Genomic DNA, 12,132 nt, shown 5'->3' on the forward strand with positions numbered 1-12,132 from the left:
GTGTCTTATGCAGAGAACTGTGTTCAGTGCATTTAAAAAGTGCCATTTTGAAATGCAAAATGTGTGTAAAGCAGAAAATGTGTTTAGACTTTTGGAGAAGTTTTGCTCTCTGTGTGTCAGTCTAAATAATTGTGCTGTGCATGTCATTTTAGTGTGTTAACAATTGGAAAAAGCTGTAACACTACTGAGAGTGTTAGACGTACAGCTTATGATGTTGTGATGGAAAATGTGTTAATGTCATTTAAGAAGAAAATAAATAATTTATTAAGAAATTGACATTAAACTTTAAAATTGCATTAAACTCTGTGAACTTGCACAAGTCAGATCTTGTGTCATTGAGGTCAGTAAATGTGTGTCTGAGCTGTGAGGATGTGGTTTAAAGTGCTGCAATGATCTTCAGCTGAAGCACACAGTGTTAGATGATGTTTCTGTGTGTTCATGTTCATGAAAGTGTGAGATCTTCTGCAGTGTTTTCTTACAACCACGAAGTAACTTTCTGAAAAACTGTTAGCCTGAAAAATACCTTTGATAAATATCTGAAATGATAGTTTTCAGATCCAGAATGATGTTTTCTTTCCTCTGCGAATAGCTGAAATCCACAGACAGAACATTTATACAGATGCCACTAATACAATATTTGAGAACAGACTCCAGATGGACAATCAAACTGGATCTCTGACCATCAGAAACATCAGATCTGAACACTCTGGACTTTATAAACTACAGATCATCAGCAAAGAAAGAGGAACTTCATACAAGAGATTCAATGTTTTTGTCTATGGTAAGAAAATCGATTAAGATATTTTAGAAATTAACTAAAGATGTCATGTTACAAAATATGCATAAAAAGCTGTGTTCTTTTATTATTTTAATTGTGCTTATGTATATTTAGTATGCTGAATATTTTCATGATCCCCATCTTTATTAATTCCATGTTTGTTTGCATTATGTTTCTACTATAGATGAATGTATAATCCATATCAGATGTTTATCTTCCTTAGTTTAATTATTTTAACTGCTACTGTGTAAAAGGAACTGCTGTAAAAAGCACATTTTTTGTTTAAAGTGTTTGCAAACCAAATGTTATTACACTTTTGAGCAGTAGCCTAGGCCTACTTTTAAATGAAAAAAGTTCACAATACTTTTCAACTTTTCAATTTTCAACTGCAGTCTTTTGGCAAAAATATTTCAGCCTTTAAAGCAAAAACAAAACAAAAAAACAAGAAAACATCATTACACTAACACAATAACAACGATCAACATTTTCACACAATCAACCATACAAACACAACGAGACAACACACAGCCTTCAGTAGTTATACACAGGCATGCTGGAAAACATTCTGGTTCTAAGACATTAGACTTTATTTTATACTAAAAATATTGAAATGCAATAATATTTTTTATTCATTATAATGGACATACCAAAGCATTGTGAAAAACTTCAAACAATTAATTTTGGTGAACAAGCACTTTAGAAACTCTGAAATAGGGGGGAACGGAAATATTACCAAAGCTCAGGAATGACCCACAATTACATATATATATATATATATCTACTTTTGGATCCCACTTAACTTTCTGTCTGTTTTGCTCACATTACATCAATAGACTTACATAGAAGGAATATAATTGTGAGGATACCACCTTTTCTAGTATCTTGGACAGAAAAGGGAGATTCGAGATTGGTCTATAATTAACTAGTAATAAGGACTGAACTATGATTAATATGATTGTTTGATTTCAGAGTTATGATAAATGATAAAACTCAACTGGACTGTAACATGAAATATGATATAGTTTATCATTCACATACACACTTGCTATTAATAAATCACTAAAAGCTTAAAAGAACTACATGCAGGTTAACAAGATAACAGATTTAGAATTTAACATTACATACAGTACACAAAAGTGTAACATTTCATTTGATACGGTGAAAAGAAAGTTCAGCGTGTTCAGATGAATCTACCCAATTACAGTTTTTATTTTCAACTGATTACACACATTTCTTGCAAAATGAAGCACTGCCACCTTTGCCATAATATTAATTCTTCATAGATTTGTGTGTGTTACACAGAGAATTTAGTTGACAACCGAAACTTGGTGTATGGTTTTGTACATGTGTTTGGGGTCTTGCTGTTTGAATGTCAGTTTTCAGAAATTCTGTGAAACTAAAGATTTTGTGTGAACTGGGAAATGTTCACTTTGAGGCAGGTCTTGTGTTATTGAGGTCAGTAAATGTGTGTCTGAACTGAATGTGGTTAAATGTGCTGCGAGGGTCTTCAGCAGAAGCACAGAGTGCTAGATGATGTGTGTTTGTGTTTGTTCATGTTCATGAGAGTGTGAAATGTGGTCAGTTTCCTTACACAACCACAAATAAACCTTCTGAGAACATGTAGACTAATAAAAAAAAAAAAATCCAGATTAATGTTTTCTCATCATTCAAAATAAAATTCTGTGGGGAGTAACACTTTTAATCAATAAATGTGGCTAGTTTAACACAAATGCATGTCCACCTTGACAACACAGTCTCACTCTCTACTCGTCAAATGTCTGACGCATGGTCAAGTGATCTGGCGTCACTTTTTTGACGCACTGGGTATACCTTTGGCGTTATTTTTCAACGTGCAGGTTAGTCCGATAGACTTCTATAGAACTCAGCAGCGTTTAAATTTGACGTCTTGGTTCAGCACACCGCAACTACACTGAATAAATAAAAATAAATAATAGGCTACAAAAAAAATTATATATGACAGAGATCGTTTTTATCTGGCCCTCCAACTTGTTTTTAAGGGTTTAAATATTCTCGCAATCTGATATCAAAGTGATCTCTGTGCCAAAGCTTAGCGCGTTCATCAGTGGTGAGTTTAACAACACTCAACTGCAGGTAAAACAGCACTCAGCGGTGAGTTTGACCAAAGCAACGCTCAACTGCAGGGAAAACGACATAAAAAGGTGAGTTTAACAACGCTCCAAGGCGCGTGCAAGTAAGCAGTTTAACCGTTTTCTTACAACCCATTTCGCTTATCGCTTATTCATAGTTCATCATCTCTATGAAATCACGTTCAAGAAGTCTCATTCAGCACACATCGCGATACTTGCCATCAGTTTCCATGTGCCACAGGGTCGGTGAGTAGATATAATTACGCTCTTTTAATGCCTGTTATAAAATGTATTCTGTCTTTATTAATCAGATTAGCGCCATATTGTTTACTCGCTGTATTATATCAGTCATCCGCGGCTGTTTTTGAGTTTCATTGCGTTTAACTAAATGAACACACCTGCTAACTAGTGTGATTAAACCCTGTCGGTCACGTGACGTGCCATAGACTTTCAATATATTCATTTCATGTCAAAGATGTAAATTTGTAGTAAAATCATGGTAACCACGACACGTACAATAGCAACAAATTAAATTTGAAGTTAAAACCCAGGAACGGGACATTTACCATGTGTTTGCCACAGTAACTGTAGTTCTACTATGGTATATTAATAACCAATACAACAATACAATAATCATCAAACTAACTTTGGTTGTACAACTGTAATGGTCGTTTTTGATGTGCTTTTATATGACAGATATCACACATTTACTGTACCATGCTTTTGATACCTTTTTATGTAAATCCAAAAAAAGTAAATAAATAAAAGGAAACATTTTTCCCTTCCTGCAGTTCATTCATATCAGTTTATATTTTAAATATTTTGCTCACAAAACATTATTAAAATTCTGTTTATAGTTCTATTTTATTGTACCCCTCTCCCTTTCTTATTTTTATTATTTATGTATTTTTTTTGTTGTTGAAAAGATGTAAAGGAAGCAGTCATCCCTGTGGTGTTTGTGGAGAGGTTTTCCTTCAGAAATGGAGAAGACTGAAAGCTGCGGAGGCAGACATTTGCAGCAGTAAGTCTGTGTTGTTTTTACCTTTTTATCAAACTGCTGTTATAAATTGCACACCATTTGTTGTTTCTTAAACTTTTGCACTGTCCAAATACCCACACTTGCCATCTTTGCACTTGACCAATCGATTATTTATTTGACGTCTTTCCTATGTTTAGGCCAAGTGTTCGAGTGAGCATGATGACCACAAGTGTGTGTCGAACTTTTCATCACCTGATGACAGTGGTTCCCAATCCTGATCCTGGAGAACCCCAGCACTGCACGGTTTTGGCGTCTCTCTTATCTCACAAACACACTTTTGAGGTCTTGGAGTCTTCACTGATGAGCTGATGAGTTGAATCAGGTGTGTTTGATAAGGGAGACATCTCAAATGTGCAGTGTTGGGCTTCTCCAGGACCAGGATTGGGAGCCACTGCCTTATGGGACACACTTAAGTGTTTACAGAGATTTTTAGTTTGATCATTCAACTTTGCATTTTAAAATAAATTAATTGAAAAATTATTTTCAATATCTAATTATTACTATTATTATTATTATTATTATTAATATTTTACATACATTGTAAAGGTTTCCGTGACCCCTTGTGAGATCTCGACAAAAGGTCTCACAATTTATTCCAAAAATTGATGCATGATGGGATACACTAAGCCTGGTATAGAGCTCCGGAGCGGTATTGGAGATAATGTGGGTTTAGTGTTCATTAAGGGCACTGCGCTTTGGCATTATTAAGACTTGCGCACTACTGATAACAGTCCTGTTAGCTTGTAATAATTTTTTTTAATATATATATGAATATAGCTGTATAATTACACACACACATACGCACAGTAATGTATAAGATGCATGTAATGTAGTAATATTTTTCTTTCTTTCTGTCTTACAGGATTGTTTGCAGATAATGCTGTTCAAGCTCAACAGCTCTTTTAAGAGCCAACCCTCACAAACCTTCCTAAAAACTAAAAGAGCTGTTACTGAGTCTCAGCGAATTTTGCCATGATCAGCTCTTCCCAGGTACATTTGTTTAAAATATTTCTGAATCAACATTTACTCATCAAATGCTCTGGTCTGAATCTTATTTTAAATTAACTTAATTATATGTTTAATGAGCAATGTTAATTGCACACAGAGTAAGATTATCTTGTTTTTCAGAAGAGAAGGAAGACCAAGGAAATGATTTGCTCATGAGGAATGAAGACGGCCATCTTAAGCCCAAACAAAGACAGAAGTCCTCTGGTATGTGTGTGTTGAAGCAATGCTGTGCAATGCTGTGTTATGTGTTACAGCACTTTATGATTTTATCTCACAGGACCGTTCATCTCAGCCGTAATTTATTCTTTCTATGTTTTTATTCTTAATAAAAAAAAAATTATATACAGCTATTACAATTAAATCATGTAGGCAAAGTGTGACCCGAATATTTTTAAACTTTAAGTAAAAAAAAAAAAAAAAAACACCAACTGTTTGTCTTAAATAAAAGAATACAAGTTTTATGTAAGTGGTTTACATTATTTCATTGTTTCATAAATGTTGTATTATAAATTGTGGATTGATAGTTGATTGGTTTGAAGCCAGGCCTTACACTAAAACACATTTGTGAGAGAAGTCAGGAACTTTGAAGATAGATTAGAGAGGGGAAAAAAGACACATTTACTGCAACAATAGATGAATTATAGAGGCAAAAAATTCTGTCACATGCTAAGGGGTGTCTCATGGGCAAGTCCTTTGCCTTAATTCTTGCAGAATGAAATTTTTATTGCAGTATTTTAATTTGTACAGATGATCTCATCAGCCAAATGGGGGGTTTTGACCAAGTGATGCTCTTGAAAGGACTGAAAGAAGAGGATGTGGTAAATTGTCTTCAGAGAAAAACCTTCTCAAAAGGTCTTAAAACAGCTTGAAGAATGGTAAGTGTACAGTACTACAAGGGTCATAGTTGCTCACCCTGCTAAAATCACACAGAACATAAGCTGAGCTCTCTGTCCATTAAACAACTTCATCTGTATTGTGTGTTTCACTTTGACCAGGTCTGGGATCTTAGGACTGAGAGATCCTCTGGCTGAGAAAAGGCTACACCACACCAGTGCTGGATATCAACCACAAACTGTTTCCAGACACGAGAGAAGAAGAACACGATGGGGAGATGAAACCAGTTTAGATGTGATGATGGGAATCATTATTTTCTGGAACAGTATCACATGTCTTAAATGTATCACATGATCTGTATCACAGTTGACTGGATGGATTATTTTTACTTTTAAGGACATTTCATCACTCATCTGTGTGAACTGATTAATTTATGATATTAATGAATTTTTGATCCTTTATTATTTTCCTTGAACTGTGTTTGTCTTGAAGCTACTTTATCAACTTCATAGTCTATGCTTCAATAAAATTAATATGGTGAATATTGTGTGTTGAAAATTCTTGGTAAATTCATAATTTTACTAGATACTGTAGGCTACTATGGGTTTATTCTACACTTGAAAAACTACATATTAATTACCAGGATTATTTTTTGCTTAAACATTAATGACACCTGGAACAACAATACACCAGAAAGTTAGTATTGTATATATTTAATCACAAATATGCCTATATATATATATATATATATATATATATATAAAGGGATTTACTAGATGAATTATTTTGAAAAGCCATTTACTTTATAGTTACAAACACTTGAGGGATAACTGAGAATGTAGCAGGAATGATCAACATGGATCTTGTACTGCATTAAATCCAAGAGCACGCACATTACTGATGTTCAGCATCTGAGGACCCAGATAAGGGGATGAGGAGGACATTTTTACACTGATTGTTGCTAATTAGTTAATATATATAGTATTCTGAGTACTCCATGAATTATTCCTTGTGGAATAGTGAAGTATCACAATGTGTATAAATTGTCCTTGATTATTGCTTAACAGTGGGGAATAGATAATGGCATGTTGTTGCAGGTTTATCCATTATATTTATTACTGTTAACTTCAAAAATAAAATAAATAATCTATAATTTTTATTATTAAATCATTTCTTTCTAATTTTGCCATGTTTCATCAGATGGCCTCACCATGTCCTGTCAAAAGCTTTACTGCTCATGACATAAGAATAAGAAAAGGTTAGTCTATGAAAACTGTCAGATATAAATGTGACTCAGCTCAGTTTGTTGTCCATTATGAGGAGAATACATACATGTAGGTTTTACTGCCCTTCTACCCCCAGGGGCCCAGTAGCACCCCCCGGAAGAGCCAAAAACTGTACATTTGAAATGGCTGTAAATCAGAGTCCAATTAATGAATCAAAGAGAAAACCAGAAGAATTTTTACTTATGCTATGCTGATAAAATAATGTTGGGCACAGTTTTCAGAAATTAATGGAAATGTTTCATAAAGCCATTTTACATATTGCTCCCTCTAAAATACCAAATTTCACTCTGTCTTTCAATTATATCATAGAGGTTTGCACAATGAAACTATTCATATATCCAGTTTTCCATTAAATATATTATTTATTTCATTTCGTCAATAAAACGATTTAAACTACATTACCCACAAGCCTCCGTCGTTCTATATATGGAAAGGCGAAACTAGGGGCTGTTTTTTGTAGTTCATCGAAGTTATGATTAGGGTTAGGGTTAGGAACTCGCTAAAGAGGTAATTTTCCTCAACATAGCAACCCTTAATTGTTGACTTAATATATTACTAATGTGATAATAGTAGCAAAACGTTCTTTTGTAACACGATGCGCTGTTTAGTATGGGTTAAAGGATAGTCCAACCACAGACAACCCTGCGATGACAAGGGACATTGACAGCCAATGATATCAAAGCTGAGCAGCGGCGTCACGCTTCCTTATCCATTTATGACCGATGACTTTCGTTTTTCGGCTGAAGGGATAGATTGGTTAACAATCAATAACATTTGCTACCTATTAGATTGTGTTTTATTAACGTCTACACCTTCCTCCAACAATAATGCAAATGCGCTAATTATTGTTTTCAGCTTGACAAAAATTGGGCAATATTGATGAGCACATGGCCAGCATTCGCAGTTCTATCGAACCGATTCCTCTCATTAAATCTTTTTTTTTTTTTCTAAGACAGGTGCATTTTCTAATCAAATGATTAGCTTGTAACATTTAAATTGCATGTTATGTTTTGTTTTAAATCTATAAAAATTATTCACTTTTGTTTTTCTGTGATTTGCCATTCTTTACCAATTGAAATCTAGCAATAAAAAGAGTTAAAAAAACTGATTCAGACAAATTGCCCATATAACTGCACTGCATCCTCTGTCAATAAGTTGTTTTTGCCACTATGAAGAATAAAAATTCTTTGCAAATACTTTTATTTAAAAAAAAAAGTAAATACAGATAGTCTTTCAGAGAACACTGAAGAATTTATTTGACCAAAAAGTGATACAACACACTGTTTCAAACTCAGAAAATAAAGACCATGAAGACATGCATGTCAAGTGTGCAATATCATCTATAAACCTCCATCAGCACAGCATCAAATAAACACTGATTGTCCGAACAAAGGAAGAAAGATAACGTTCAGGAAAACAAACACCTGCTACATAAAAATGCAGAAATAAAACTGACAATAACATCATTCACTTCATGACTGGAACTAGGGGATGGCTGTGCATGAATACGTCCTTTACGAAAACTCCTGATGAGAACTGATGTTTGTTTTTTTATGATAAAAGCACCAGAAGTAAAGTTTACTGTATGAAGCTTGAAAAAGAGAACACAATGCTTTATCAATATAAAAATACTATTTTCAACCATTGTTTTGATCACTGGTTCTGTATACAATATATGGGTTGCTGGAAGGTCACAATGTATTCATTATAAGCTTAGAACTAAAACAAAACTGCACTGCAAAGTCTAAACACTAATCAAGGGAGCATTTCTGTGTGTGTTGGGAAGATAAAGAGTTAAAGAGGTGAGTCCTTGTGCATGATCGAGAAGAACATCATTATCTGCGAACAATCCTGAAAGACAGAACGGAAGGAAATATTATTACATGCTACTTTTAGACCATAAAACCAGCCTCTGTAAAGATGCTGTATAATTATATATTAAATGCATCTATTATTAAAAGCTAGTCAATAATAGCAAGCTATATTCATATGAATTATAAAAAAATATATTACATGCTTAAAGGAATGTTATCAGTAGTGTAATTGATCTGCTCACGGAAACCTTTCCAATGTATGTGAAATATTATTAATAATAATAATAATAATAATAATTAGATACTGAGAATAATTTGGTAGTAAAACAAAGTGTTGCATGTTTTCTTGGTGTACAGAAAAGTATATTTATTTTGTACATCATTTGCAACTGCTTTTTTTTCACTTAATTAGAAGCCCCCAAAATTAAATTGTCCTCTGTAATAGGGACTAATGAAAAGAGAATTAGAATTTATTTTAAAATGCAAAGTTGAATAATAATCAAAAAAAAAAAAAAAATCTCTGTAAACACTTAAGTGTGTCCCATAAGGCAGTGGCTCCCAATCCTGGTCCTGGAGAAGCCCAACACTGCACATTTGAGATGTCTCCCTTATCAAACACACCTGATTCAACTCATCAGCTCATCAGTGAAGACTCCAAGACCTCAAAAGTGTGTTTGTGAGATAAGAGAGACACCAAAACCGTGCAGTGCTGGGGTTCTCCAGGATCAGGATTGGGAACCACTGTCATCAGGTGATGAAAAGTTCGACACACACTTGTGGTCATCATGCTCACTCGAACACTTGGCCTAAACATAGGAAAGACGTCAAATAAATAATCGATTGGTCAAGTGCAAAGATGGCAAGTGTGGGTATTTGGACAGTGCAAAAGTTTAAGAAACAACAAATGGTGTGCAATTTATAACAGCAGTTTGATAAAAAGGTAAAAACAACACAGACTTACTGCTGCAAATGTCTGCCTCCGCAGCTTTCAGTCTTCTCCATTTCTGAAGGAAAACCTCTCCACAAACACCACAGGGATGACTGCTTCCTTTACATCTTTTCAACAAAAAAAAAAAATACATAAATAATAAAAATAAGAAAGGAGGAGGGGGGTAAAATAAAATAGAATTATAAACAGAATTTTAATAATGTTTTGTGAGCAAAATATTTAAAATATAAACTGATATGAATGAACTGCAGGAAGGGAAAAATGTGTCCTTTCATTTATTTACTTTTTTTGGATTTACATAAAAATGTATCAAAAGCATGGTACAGTAAATGTGTGATATCTGTCATATAAAAGCACATCAAAAACGACAATTACAGTTGTACAACCATAGTTAGTTTGATGATTATTTTATTGTTGTATTGATTATTAATATACCATAGTAGAACTACAGTTACTGAGGAAAAAACATGGTAAATGTCCCGTTCCTGGATTTTAACTTGAAATTTAATTTGTTGCTATTGTACATGCCGTGGTTACCATGATTTTACTACAAATTTACATCTTTGACATGAAATGAATATATTGAAAGTCTATGGCACGTCACGTGACCGACAGGGTTTAATCACACTAGTTAGCAGGTGTGTTCATTTAGTTAAACGCAATGAAACTCAAAGACAGCCGAGGATGACTGATATAATACAGCGAGTAAACAATATGGCGCTAATCTGATTAATAAAGACAGAATACATTTTATAACAGGCATTAAAAGAGCGTAATTATATCTACTCACCGACCCTGTGGCACATGGAAACTGATGGCAAGTATCGCGATGTGTGCTGAATGAGACTTCTTGAACGTGATTTCATAGAGATGATGAACTATGAATAAGCGATAAGCGAGAATGGTGTGTAAGAAAACGGTTAAACTGCTTACTTGCACGCGCCTTGGAGCGTTGTTAAACTCACCTTTTTATGCCGTTTTCCCTGCAGTTGAGTGTTGCTTTGGTCAAACTCACCGATGAATGCTGTTTTACCTGCAGTTGAGTGTTGTTAAACTCACCACTGATGAACGCGCTAAGCTTTGGCACAGAGATCACTTTGATATCAGATTGCGAGAATATTTAAACCTCAAAAACAAGTTGGAGGGCCAGATAAAAACGATCTCTGTCATATATATATTTTTTGTAGCCTATTATTTATTTTTATTTATTCAGTGTAGTTGCGGTGTGCTGAACCAAGACGTCAAATTTAAACGCTGCTGAGTTCTATAGAAGTCTATCGGACTAACCTGCACGTTGAAAAATAACGCCAAAGGTATACCCAGTGCGTCAAAAAAGTGACGCCAGATCACTTGACCATGCGTCAGACATTCGACGAGTAGAGAGTGAGACTGTGTTGGTCCTGACAGTAGAATATGAGACAGATAATCTGTGAAAAAAATCAAGCTCCTCTGGCTCCTCCCAGTGGTCCTATTGCCATTCAAGTATAGGTCTCTGCAAGAAAGTAATGGGAGTTACAAGATCAAGGTGTTTTTACACCATGATACCTGATTGGTTGATGTAATAGTGACGTTAGGTTTAGGGGTGGGGTTGGGTAAGGGGGATCATTTAGATTGCATGATTCAGAAACACCCAGCAGTTTTAAACCACCCACATGGTGATAAACGCCCACTTTTGTTCTGCAGAGACCTAAGTCTCTTGCCATTTGCAGAAACTCCATCGCTCCCAGTAAAAAATAACCAATCAGAGCTGTGGTCCGTAACTTTGTTTGTGTTCAAAATGTAGAAAAATGAACATAATAAGCGAGTACACCATGAATCCATTTTCCAAACCGTGTTTTTAGCTCGTCCTGAACAGGGGCGTCGCACCCGTGGGGGATGTGGGGGTTTTAACACCCACACTTTTCCCGGTGAGAGGGTTCGACACCCGCACATTTTCTGCAGTTTTTCAGCAGTTTTGCACAAACGCCTTACTACAGTCGTTCCTCCGTTTCTCTGACCGCTCTTTGTATGCGCTCGCCGCGGCTGCCTCCTCCCCCCTCCCTCTCAAACTTGACACCGGCTTTGAGTGTGAGCGGCTGATGATTGGCTGTTTTGCCTTAAGTCCCGCCTCTCTTGGGGTGTTATCGGTCAGCTCGTGCTGAGGAGGCGGGAACTTATGGTTATTTTCATCTCCCTTTTCCAGGTACTTTGAATGAGTGTTTATGCTTTAGATGTTTTTAAATAAGCTTGATATGTGTTTGGGAAGATGTTCTGTTAATCGTTTTGTTGACATGTCGAGTGTTTTCGGTATTATATTTCGTTTTTTAGACTAATGCT

General features: G+C 35.1%; 1 protein-coding gene and 2 long non-coding RNA genes across 4 annotated transcripts in view; 2 read left to right on the forward strand and 1 right to left on the reverse strand.

The window, feature by feature from the left end:
* The window catches only part of LOC127986959 (CD48 antigen-like), a 176,953-nt gene that overhangs the window by 118,760 nt on the left and 46,061 nt on the right, over nucleotides 1-12,132 (forward strand). The gene's annotated exons all lie outside the window — the stretch shown is intronic.
* Nucleotides 2,521-6,309, forward strand: LOC127986986 (uncharacterized). 2 transcript variants are annotated; one of them, XR_008161011.1, is made up of 6 exons: nucleotides 2,521-3,132; nucleotides 3,813-3,907; nucleotides 4,788-4,915; nucleotides 5,054-5,137; nucleotides 5,681-5,808; nucleotides 5,929-6,309. It is a non-coding gene; the product is annotated as an uncharacterized LOC127986986 (long non-coding RNA). The 2 variants fall into 2 exon arrangements; XR_008161012.1 differs by having other exon boundaries at nucleotides 5,057-5,137.
* Nucleotides 8,285-11,188, reverse strand: LOC127986985 (uncharacterized). Its single transcript, XR_008161010.1, has 3 exons — nucleotides 10,607-11,188; nucleotides 9,829-9,923; nucleotides 8,285-8,904 (listed from the first exon to the last, which is right to left on the reverse strand). It is a non-coding gene; the product is annotated as an uncharacterized LOC127986985 (long non-coding RNA).

Source organism: Carassius gibelio, chromosome B22, assembly GCF_023724105.1.
Source record: "Carassius gibelio isolate Cgi1373 ecotype wild population from Czech Republic chromosome B22, carGib1.2-hapl.c, whole genome shotgun sequence".
In the NCBI taxonomy this organism is placed as follows: domain Eukaryota; kingdom Metazoa; phylum Chordata; class Actinopteri; order Cypriniformes; family Cyprinidae; genus Carassius; species Carassius gibelio.